This window comes from Macrobrachium rosenbergii, chromosome 12 (assembly GCF_040412425.1).
Source record: "Macrobrachium rosenbergii isolate ZJJX-2024 chromosome 12, ASM4041242v1, whole genome shotgun sequence".
NCBI lineage: Eukaryota > Metazoa > Arthropoda > Malacostraca > Decapoda > Palaemonidae > Macrobrachium > Macrobrachium rosenbergii.
Genome location: NC_089752.1, coordinates 37,870,379 through 37,883,076, shown reverse-complemented (window position 1 = coordinate 37,883,076; position 12,698 = coordinate 37,870,379). Strand labels below are relative to the sequence as shown.

Below are 12,698 nucleotides of genomic sequence, written 5' to 3'. Positions count from 1 at the left end.
TCTGAATGAAATGACTTTCGAGTCCGTCATGAAACTAGAAATCAATGTGTGAGTATTTTGACTGCTGGGAATGAAATCTGCACGCGCTTCAGAAAAAAAACAAAGAATAACAACGAATGTTACATCTATTTTAGAGTATGAGGTCGCTCTGGTCTGTTTTTGAAAATCAACAATGAATATGTTGCATTTTTTATTTGGATTTTTCCTTCCCTATATACAATGCAATACAACACAGTGAACAAATACATATTTTATCTCTATCCGTAGTTCGTAAAATATTTTTACTTTTGATATTTCACGAACCTATACATTGGTCATGTCTGTTTATTCTCCGAACCCGTATAAAATCCTCCATAGCATTTTCGCCGTATATATATAAATATGTATGTATGTATGTATATATATATATATATATATATATATATATATATATATATATATAGACATATATACTATAAACAGACACACACATATATATACATACATATACATACATTATATATATATATATATATATATATATATATATATATATATATATATATATATATATATATATCTGAGATCGTTGAGTCGACGAATAAATTTATAAACTGCTTCAAATTAGGTAAGCCTTTACGTCGTCGTGACTTGGGGGAGGGTAATGGAGGATGTCTAGATTCAACAAAATTTACTCCTTGTCTCAAGCAGCTAAGAGCCGGTTTGATTTTGGCTGTTGAATGACTACTGTTACGGCAAACCATCTCAGCTAAACCCACATTTCATCATATCAGTTCGCGAAAATAACTGTTCCATTTCTGAAAGAACTGGCGTTGTCTATACGGTCGTTGTCATTTTCGTGCTCCTTCCTTGATGGGCAGCAGTTAGTTCCTCATTGGACGGGTAGGTACCGTTCTCAGCTAGCACTCTGCTGGCCCCGCGTTCGATTCTCCGACCGGCCAATGAAGAATTAGAGGAATTTATTTCTGGTGATAGAAATTCATTTCTCGCTATAATGTGGTTCGGATTCCACAATAAGCTGTAGGTCCCGTTGCTAGGTAAACAATTGGTTCTTAGCCACGTAAAATAAATCTAATTCTTCGGGCCCTAGGAGAGCTGTTAATCAGCTCAGTGGTCTGGTTAAACTAAGGTATACTTAACTTGATGGGCAGCATAGGTTTGCCTTTCAAATCAAAGACATGAGTGTAAGGACGTCTTTACCGTTCCTGCAACTATAATGCTATTTCATATTCTTATGCATTTCCCATAACGTCAGCAGAATGACCGACTTCATGACAGATAACCAGATAAACACAGTAAAAAATCTTACCAAAACTCCAAAAGAGCATTCCCCCCCAAAAATTAATTTTTCGCTAGCGGAATCTGCTAATGTCAGCAAAAAGCAAATGTTAACCATGGAAATTCACATTACTCATCGAGCATCAAGATAAGATTAATCTACGTGCTAAAATTATCTGAAATCTAACCATTACCACTCAAGCTCTTATCTAAACTAAAGCATGGTGGACGAAGGGAGAGACAGAGGGACATAAAGACTGACGTACTCATCTGCAATAGGCTATTCCTCAGACTGCTTTATGGGGATTGATTGATTGATTGACTGATTATGTCTATTAAAACTGGCGTCACAGAATCTAGGTTATTGACGCCGTAATAAATTTAAATAGGAAACTAAAAATAAACAACAGTAAGGGGTGAGAACAAAGCAACCAGAAACGACATAACACATCAATATAAAAAAAAAACTCACAAGTGAGGAGCTGGCAGTGCGGCGATTAACGGTGAAACGAAAACGTATTTTTATTACACGTTTCCCAGTTCTCTCTCTCTCTCTCTCTCTCTCTCTCTCTCTCTCTCTCTCTCTTCATGTCGTATGACTGCAGTGCACTCCCCGAGGACCAAAATATCCGAAATAAAAAGCAGCAAGAGAAACAAAGGCACGTGTGCACTGAGCCAAACACACAAAGACAGACCCAAGGAAGAAGAAAATTATCATCCATCCCTTGTTTCAATTCCCGCTGGAATTCTTAGTCGTTCTTCTGCCATACATATCAGACATTCTTCGAATTTCCATAAAAAATATTAAGGAATTTCTATAACATACAGAGAGAGAGAGAGAGAGAGAGAGAGAGAGAGAGAGAGAGAGAGAGAGAGAGAGAGAGAGAGAGAGATTGTCATTTTCCTGTGTCAATACCCAGTAGTTACTAAAGGGTACAACTAGGCCAGGTACCCAAAGGACGCCATGATACGTAAAATGTCATGGGACAGTAGACGACACAGGGAAAAAGAATATGAGATATTGGATAAGGCAATATGAACGTGGAGGTCGACAAGAAAACTTGTCCATCATTGTAATTACACAGGACCTTCGTATTATAATGTTTCTTGGTTTCTTGGTGAATCAGTCATATATCTGATTAAAATGCATATGTAATGGACAGTTGCGTTGACATACAGTATACAGTACCTGCTGTAGGAAGCACTGATCTTATGCATGATTTACATAGATTTTATTTTAACGTGTGCAATTCCATAATCATTTTAAGCCTAAAAATCTCATTTACAAGAAAAAATGGAATATATTTTATTTATAGCGCAGAGAGAGAGAGAGAGAGAGAGAGAGAGAGAGAGAGAGAGAGAGAGAGAGAGAGAGAGAGAGAGAGAGAGAGATAATTTCCAGATTAAACGTACTCCACGAGCTGATACGGTAAATGAAAATAACTTTTTTTTTCAATTAGTGCAATTAACACATTGATCCTAAAGCCCATAAACTCAAAGATTACAGTTAATTTTTCGTTGCTACGTAGTAAACTACATCTTCACCAGCGCCGCAGCCGCAGAGGTACACAAAGTCAAGAAAAAATCATCACTATGTTTACAAATACTTTTATGTTTACACTTTGAAAGTCAATTGTGAAATAAGAAACTCTTGAAAATTTCCTAAAAATTCGCACCTTAAATATGGAGATGGAATCTACTGACTGCCAGCTTCTAGCTTGAATGTTTTAATCATGTAAAAGTAAAGTAAAATAAGTATATAATTAATTCTTTCATTAATAATAATAGAAATTTATTTCTAATAAATAAAATAAAACCTTTCTTTTCACAATGTTGAGAAAAAACATCAGAGGTAGAATTAGGTTGAATTGAATCCAGGAGCAAAAATCTAAAATCGAGACAGAAAACCTTGAACGGAAAAACGAAAGAATTATGATGATGGTTATCAAACCACTAATGGAAATATAAAGTTTTCAAAGTGCAGACCAAGTTAATAAAAAAACGCACTCTTTTACCATTTCAATATAATTCATAAAGTTATAACCAAAAGGAATCCCTAATGCAGTTACCAAAAACAAAATACCTTTTAGAGAATGTGTGAAATTCACTTCTTCATTAATTGCGAAACAATCCTGTTCTGGATCACTTCGTGAATAATTCTTTCTGCAAGCATTGTGTATGAACGGTTCAAAGTAAACGCGAATGCACGTGTAAATTAATATCTGTAGAGGTAACTATCCCATTTGGATATCGAATCTGAAACTGAACACTTTTTCATCCTCTGCCGAAGCAAATACCTTCATCCAATAATAATGACCCGCAAAGGTCTTAATCCAGCTGAGCCCCTTCGAATATCCTGCCAATTTACCGAAATAGGCGATGATTGGGACAGATCTCTGGCAGAAGCCTTCCATTCCACAAGCCCCGACTAGTATGAAAGTGGATCCCCAAGCAATATAGCTTATATTATGCGTTTGCCGAATATGAAGACATACGCAGATGAGGTACTGAATCCTGAAAATTACATAGATTGAAATCTCTCTCTCTCTCTCTCTCTCTCTCTCTCTCTCTCTCTCTCTCTCTCTCTCTCTCTCTCTCTCTCTCTCATTAAAATAATGACAACTATAAAACAATTTATTTGAACAGGGTTACCTAACAGTGAGGTGTATTACAAGAACCGAGGGAAACAAGAAAGCAAATAGCACTTTAAACAGTTTTCTATTTATTGTTTTGGTGGTTTTAAATTTTTTTATTACGGAGCCCGAGCCACTGTCATCACTTTATCAGATTATTTGTCTACTAAGAACTATGATATATGAACTAGTTCCCGTTATTTATTTCCACCATAAACCAATAACCGTGATCGAAGTATTGCAGTTTACACATTAGGGTTAAATAATGTGTCAATAACATAACCCAAATAAACTTGGGTTCTCGCAAGCTGCGTATCTAAAGGGCTTGTACAGAAAGCGGTAAGATTATCCTGAATTTTCAGCGTAAATGTGTAGTGGTAATTTAATATAAACCTGCGGTATAAAACCCTTACTTTCCTCAAACCTCTAATAAGCTGCACCATCAGATGTTTTTCCATGGCTTACGAAAACAATAATTAACAAATGATTAATTACATTTTACGATTTAAGATGAAACAAACAAAACCTCCGCTCTAACAAAAACCCTCCCTTGCTTCTGTTAGTCTGTTATTTATTGTTTTAATCGACGGAAGAGGATTTTGTCATTTCAAATAAAGTCACAGCAAGAAGGGAACAGCTACTGTGGATGTACATGTGAGAGAGCTAGAAAAATAGGAGAAATTAAAAAAAAAAAAAATGTAGAATCAACCCACACTCCATTCGCGATTCAATATGAAACAGAAAAGTTTGAATGTTTAAAGATATACGAAAAAAATCCTTGGATGGAAAAGCACAAAAATAGCCACCCCACCTGCAATCGAAAGATGTAGAAGAGAGAGAGAGAGAGAGAGAGAGAGAGAGAGAGAGAGAGAGAGAGAGAGAGAGAGAGAGATCAGAAGACCAATCATAGACAAGGTATGGAGATAACGCCGTACTTCAAGCAAGGGGAGAGAGCTTTTATGTAAAAAGGAATATCGAGAATATGAACAAACCAATTATGAGGCATTAAGTTTAAGGGATTCACAATGAACTGGAAGCACAACACCCAAGTCTGAACCGATTTCGAGTTTATTTCAGGTATTGCTAAAACTAACGAAGAGATTTTCGGACAATTTGCCAACCCTCTCAATCACTGAATTGAGTGTTATGAGACACCTTCTTAAGGAATAATGAAAAACATTATAACAGATGGTGCAGCTGAAAGAAATATGTATTATTAATGAAGCGGTAACATTTATATATCGCTAATTATACTTGCAATAAAGTATTCCAAAATATAACCAGTATCGTCTACAAACACACACTACACCAAAGAATGACCTGAAGGGTAAGGCAAAAGTAATCACGTTTACAAACAACTGACTTGGATATCGCTAGCAAGCGATTAATAACCCCGCCAGGATATTTGCATTCAGAGTGAAGCAGCTTTGGGCATTAGCCCTTCACTGAATTCGGCTGGAGGCTTGGGATTAGATAAAGAAAAAAGTCATTGCCACCAACTGAATACTGGCGTGCTGATTTAGAAATATGGACGACGTTGGATTTGGAGTCTATGAAAGTTAAATTGATTTCATAGCGATTATAAATCCGATATCACAATGTTCTGCTTTAATACTCTCACTGAAGGGGTCTGATATCCACATACAAACCTTGACGGTTACATGTAAGACTCTCAAGAGAATCCACAGACGCTGAATAAATAGGCATTATTTACTAAGAATGTATGTCTGTATTCATACTCCTTAAATAAAAATGAAATCACATACGCTAGATATTTGTACTGTATATGGAGTTATAATGATAATGTTCAGCTTCATCTAAATAATGAGGTTGAAAGTCATCATATAAACCACGACATTGAATTTCAAAATACTGAAACAAAAAATGTTCAACTACTTTAGAACGGGAACGTCAATGGCAATTTTACTGAACCGTAACAAAGCACCTATGGTCATCAGGAAAAGAAACTGCTAAAAGTAAAAGCAAGTTGTGATGGGAGAGGTACTGACTTTATACTTCCACTTCATACACAGTCATCACTGCTTTAATGTGCATGTTCTTATTAACAATTCTCCTATAAATGGTTCTTTGGTCAAATTTCTAAATATTTCGTGTATATTTTTCAAGCTGGATTCACGTCAGCATATATATATATATATATTTTTTATATTCTAAATGAATCAACAGACAGTTACACAGCGAGATAAATAAACAATAAAAAAAGAAGTAAAACTGAACCCAACGCCACTTGACTACATCTCGGAATACCGCTTCCGGAGGTTTCAAGATGAGCCTGTCAAGGTCCGAAAATAGATCGTGACTTTTTCACTCTATTGTCACAGTTCATGTTTGGCCATTACTGATGTGTCTCTGTTATCTCCAAAAATATCAGCATTATATTCAATAACATTCCCTTCCACTCATGAAGGTTTTACCACACTAATGTCATTTAATCATCCTGTCTCTCTCTCTCTCTCTCTCTCTCTCTCTCTCTCTCTCTCTCTCTCTCTCTCTCTCTCTCTCTCTCCACAATGCAAAGCAATCTCTGCACAAATCAGTGTCACGCAGTCTTTACTAGGCCTTAGATTGTTACTAAACATATTTTGACGAGTACCACTTGTTTCACAAAAATGATTTACGGACAACTTCTAATGATAACGTGGTATGAAATTCCCTACCAACGGATTACAGGAAGAGACTAACAGAATGTAAAGTAAATTTATCATTAAAATAAAGCAGCAAATAAAATATGTGAGTAGTTTTTAACTTCACTCGCCTTCATCTTCCAATGCATAGTCATCACTTCGCAAAATTTAACCAATGTATTCTGAAAATGTTCTCTCAACACGTCGAGAACGTAACCATCGCTTTATGTTTAGGTTAGGGGCCATCACACAATAAAATATCTAAGTAAATGCCACAACAACCATTCTGGTTTACTAAAAATAAAACTTGTATGAAAAATAATACGAGGAAATCTGGATTTACTGTTCCAGTGTGCTATTTTAAAAATAAAGTTAAATTCAAGTTTCTACTAACCCCTCAATACACAGCATACCTTCAAAATAAGCCAAGAACCACAAGACTTCTGGAATCTAGTAAGCCTTCTTAAACGAAGCAATTAATGCTTCCTTACGGCTAATTCATTTTTCCATCAAAACATATCGAATATTATTTTCATGTGAGAGAGAGAGAGAGAGAGAGAGAGAGAGAGAGAGAGAGAGAGAGAGAGAGAGAGAGAGAGAGAGAGAGAGAGAGAGAGAGGTAAGGGGGCGTCATACTAGGCTCTACAGATGCCAGCAGTAACTCATACCGGTAAGTTTATGGTATTGAAGAGAGGTCGTCAGAGCTTCTCTTAGTCCCTGGTATTGAGGACTGCTACCTAATTAGTTCATGCATGTATTAAATAGGGTGAAGCAAAGAGAAACAGGGGTTTGGTGCGAGATAATTGGCATGGATTCCACTTACAATAGCATGCAAAATGTGAAACGTAACTGGGATCTTTCCTTTCAAGGCGAGATCTCATATGGGAAAAGACAAAACTATAACAGCATAAAGGTCTTGTTAAAGCAAAGCAAATAAATGTTGAAATAAACCTTAATATTACTTCTGCACAACATATTGCAGAAATAAACGAGCACACACAAAGCTACTGTGTAGAAGGTGTCTGAATGTCGAAAGTTTTCTGTAAAGGAGAGCTTAAAATTGTTATCTTTGTGTGAAAACGAGAACATGATACATAACTGACGTTTTTTTTAATGAGAGATGGCAATAGGATCACCTGCAGTCAAGCTAATTCTATTTTACTTTTGTATTTGTGCTCTACAACATTATTTAAATCCAGCTTCAAAAATAGCCCACGACTGTCCCAGTGAATCTCTATACCATTGGGTCATAAAAAAACGAAAAACGTAGCCTACCCAACATGCGTTACCACAACTTTTACCGAACGAATTAGAAAAAGAAGAACAAACAGAAATGCCTGTTTATCATATATATATATATATATATATATATATATATATATATATATATATATATATATATATATATATATATATATATATATATAAAATCTCTCCTTAAGCATCTTTACTTTGTCACACCTGACGGCACTCAAATACCAAAGTTAAGAATGCGCTTTCTTTTCTACATATACACATTTGCTCCGAGTGATTAAAGCGGCTTACAAAAAGACCTTTCACTTCAGCCGCTTCTTATAAAATATAAGCACCTTATTTTTAAAACGTACAAGGGCCCGCCAGAGAGGGAATTATCCCTGTGGAGGGGTGTACATAAAACCAAACAAAGTGAAACAGAGTGAAGCCATAATAATAATTCTGTCAACTGGGAAAATAAAACGCTGAAAGACCAGCAAATGAATCCGTTAAAACTTCATCACTCTCTCACTAATTCATTCACTCTCACTCCCTCGCATTCTCTTTTTTACAGCAAAGAATTTTGCTACACCTGCTGCAATCTGGTATATTTCTTAAATACACATTTTCATTCAGAATAGTTTTTCTTCTTACCTTTCTATCTACTATGGGTGACGAGAAGCAACCCTGAGATGGGTGGGGGGTGTTCCAGTGGCCACTGTCTGGGAAGTTATATCACTATTGTTTTTGTCTGAATGTGGTCCCAGAAAGGTTATCGTCAGCCCGCCTAACTAGTTGATTGAAATAGATGCTAATTGGTCCTGTAAGGAAAAATAATATTGGATCAGGAGGCTGCATCCGTATAAAGCAATGCAAAGCTTCAAATATGTATTTCATATACCTGTTTTTCCTCAATGAGTAAGAAACCAATACTTTCGCTAATACTTTGTTTACGAAAATCACTAATACGTTTGAACCCAATTTGCTCTCCTTGTACTAATTATAGGTGTCTATATTTCTACTGCCACGATTTTTTGGTTGCGTTCTCCATTCCTTATCAATATCTTTTCATCTTTTAAACTCTAAATATTATCCCAATGACAATAATGTACCATGTAACACACCCACTAACTCACACTCACACATACGCGCGCGCACACACACACACACACAGGGACAGCAACTTTACCTCCTCTCAACTGTCTGAGTATAGATAATAAAATCTACGAGAAAAGGTGGTACAATATCAACCGCCACGGTAGTTGGCCGTTGTAAAGCCTAGCCACCAGGAGTACACAAAAACCCACGACTTTGGCTCTTTATAACTCTGGAAATATTCCACCGATCGGGATGAAACTTTGGCCGTAGAGGTTTCCCACTAAGGTCTCCAATCATGCCAAATTTCACCGAAATCCGTTCAGCCGTTCCGGAGATCCAGACATCGATTTTTGGCGTTCAGGGGATGTGGTAGGAGGTGGGTGGGTAAGGGACCTAACATATCTGTGGAGCAATACGGTAAAATATACAGCCGGGATACTTATTTTTTTCTGAAAGCTTGTATTCTGGAGGGGTGCCTTTCGGGGTTTACATGTATGTATGTATATATATATATATATATATATATATATATATATATATATATATATATATATATATATATATATATATATATATATATATATATATATATATATATATATATATATATATATATATATATATATATATATATATATACATATATTACAAACGAGCTGAGCTGACCATAATCACGGAGAAGCCACATAGGTCTAGAAAACTATATCCGAAACCTAAATTACTTGTTTACCTCTGGAACCGTGTTTTAAATATAAGAACCGGATAATTATATTGAGTCTGTATAACTCTCACTCCCGTAAATAATGAAGAACATATATAAAAATGAAACCTAATTTTTACCGGCCTTTTCAATAATCAAAAGAATCGTTGCTGAACTAAAAGTTAGGTCAATATTCATCCGTTATCTTGCGTAACAATTTTCAAATATCTCTCATTTTTCCATTACTATATTTCCAGTTGCTACAATATTTTGGAAATCTAATGCGATTAGCAAGCCCCTTTTCTTAACAATTTTTTTTTATCTACGGAAGTCATTTCACTCTTGTGCTGGTGTCATGAATAATCCTCAATCTTGAGATGTTTGCACTAGCGAGTGGTTGTGAGACTGACAGCGCACACTGTTTTCGACAAATGTCAAGTTATCCTCTTCATTAACGTGAACCAACGGTTTGTTCAGTTAAGTTTTAAGTCTAATTTAATATATTTCTCGAAAAGCGCTAATGGTAGTTTTTTAAAAGCAATGAATTTCCTGCACTTTGGCAAGAAAGGATCTACTACCACTTGCATCTGTTATGATTGGTGTTTTTACATCTGTCTCATCTGTTCTAATTGGTATTTTTACCTCTATGTATCAAAAAAATTTTAATTTCTTTACTGTGGCTCTTGCTGTGTATAATAATATTTGTACGTAATGTGTTTTTATTGTAGACACCCCGCTATTAGGCCTATTGTAAAAAAATCAGTTTCATGCTTTGCATGGCTACGACAGGTCTCACTGTTTGGGAAGTTGATTCCTTCCATCTTTCGATCATGAAAGCATAGAACGAAGTTTACTTTCTCAATAATTCCACTTCGATCTGAGGTCATCTATCTCTGATATTGTGGTAGTGTTCAATTTCCTTCTTTCTTTTCCTCATACGTCTAAAACCCGAAGCTTTAAGGAAACGTATCTTAGTACCATCAAGTTTCCATGGTTCGGTAATCTTAGCCCTATTAGCGTCTAGCATTAGTTTTTTATCCAACGGTCTTTTAAAATTTCTCTTACGGCTCATATAGCTTTAAAAGTACCCTTTTTAACCAACCAATGGCCAATTTAATGATAAAGCATTTTATCAAGGAAAGGAGGTGGTTCCGGATGCCAAAGAAAAAACCACAATGACGTGTACGGAGCATAAAATGCACCCTTACGAAACTTCAGATCTGTTTTACTCTTATCATATTTTCGTGTATAGGTAAAACTTGGCCATCGATGTATTTCGATCTAGAAATCCAAATAATGACCCTAAAGGAGGAGGAGATCATGTACCAGAACAGTAGGTAACATTACCGTATATGGAAATAATCTCTGGCGGCCATTCAGACTAAAGCTGCTCTCTCTCTCTCTCTCTCTCTCTCTCTCTCTCTCTCTCTCTCTCTCATATAATACAACAATGACGATTTTTTCTAACAAGCTTCTATTCCCTCACTTCCACTATATGGAGGTAATGTAGCTTCCCTTGATTATTGCTAAATTGCCAGATTTGAGAAGTACTATATTATAGTATTTCTCCTATGTTCAGCAAATACGAATTAATCATAGAAGAGTAGAAGAGAGCTTTTATTTTGTGTATTAAAAAGGGAAAGCCCCATCCACGCTCGGAAAAGAGAACTGATCGAAAACCAATAAGAACTTCAGATATGGTGGAGAGCCCCTACACTGGCATCATAGTATTAAAGTAGACCTATAACAAAGTATGCTAATATATGTCCGAACATATGGAGATATTTGATAATCAGGTACGCTTACCTATTCCACCTAGACCCTGAACCCAGGAAACCCACTGTAAGTAGGCTAATATGCAACTCTTACCTGTAGTACATAGTTTAATTCTTATTTTTTTATACATCAACCACCACGGTAGTTGGTGGTTAGTCAAGCCAAGCTACCAGAAGTATACAAAAACCCCGACTTTGGCCCTTTATCTGGAAATATTTCAACCCATCGGGATGAAACTTTGGCTTTAGAGGTTTCCCACTAAGGTCTCTAATCGTGCCAAATTTAATTTAATTACTTCCATCTGTTCCGGAGATCCAGATATCTATTTTTGGCATTCTGGGGATGTGGTAGGGGGTGGATGGGTAAGGGACCTATCCGTGGACCAATAACGGTAAAAGATACAGCCGTGATACTTAGCTTTCTGAAAGCTCATATTCTGGAGGGGTGCCTTTCGGGGTTTGTTTTTTGAAATCATGACATTTTAAAGCTAGTGTATGCCATTCAAATTAGCCACCAAAATTAAAATTTCCTGATGCTCAGGTACAGACTACTCACATTAGAAGATACGCCGTTTTGTTAATTTGTGTGAATAGCAAGTGGTGTTAAGAGAAGTTGGCTGACTTAGTATTTTAATTAAAAATTATCACATGCACTGAATTTACCTATGCAGTTTCATTTTTCGTGATCGTTGACCTACCCTAAATAAAGAGCCTCAATAGTTATAATGTTTTCACACACGTGTGCACACACACACACACACACACACACACACATATATATATATATATATATATATATATATATATATATATATATATATATATATATATATACTATATATATATATATATATATATATATATATATATATATATATATATATATATATATATATATATATATATATATATATATATATATATATATATATATATATATATATGTGTACTATATATACATATATATATATATATATATATATATATATATATATATATATATATATATATTTGTATAATTATGCAGTAAACGAGCTGGGCTGACCATCATGGAGAAACCACATAGGTCTAAGAAAACTATATCTAAAATCTAAATAACCCCCATTCCTTTGTTGTCACACTTTTCTCGATGTGGGTCGTTGCCACTACAAAAAAGGACTGAAATCACAGGCAAAAAAAGTGATGAAATCACAAAATGGGTAGCAAAGCCCAGCCACAAGAGACGGATGTGGAGGTCATGAAATACAAAGGAAGAGGTAAGGCGTAGGGCTTTATTCCGCAACCTAATAAATTATGATGAAAGCGAAAATTAGAGGTAGGAGTCTTTTCTTAATCA

The 12,698-nt window shown here is 35.5% G+C and overlaps 1 long non-coding RNA gene across 1 annotated transcript in view; it reads right to left on the bottom strand.

Moving 5' to 3' along the window:
- The window catches only part of LOC136844219 (uncharacterized), a 293,503-nt gene that overhangs the window by 245,639 nt on the left and 35,166 nt on the right, over positions 1-12,698 (bottom strand). The window contains exon 2 of the long non-coding RNA XR_010854773.1: positions 8,444-8,610. This is a non-coding gene — a long non-coding RNA (uncharacterized lncRNA). The remainder of the gene's footprint in view (positions 1-8,443; positions 8,611-12,698) is intronic.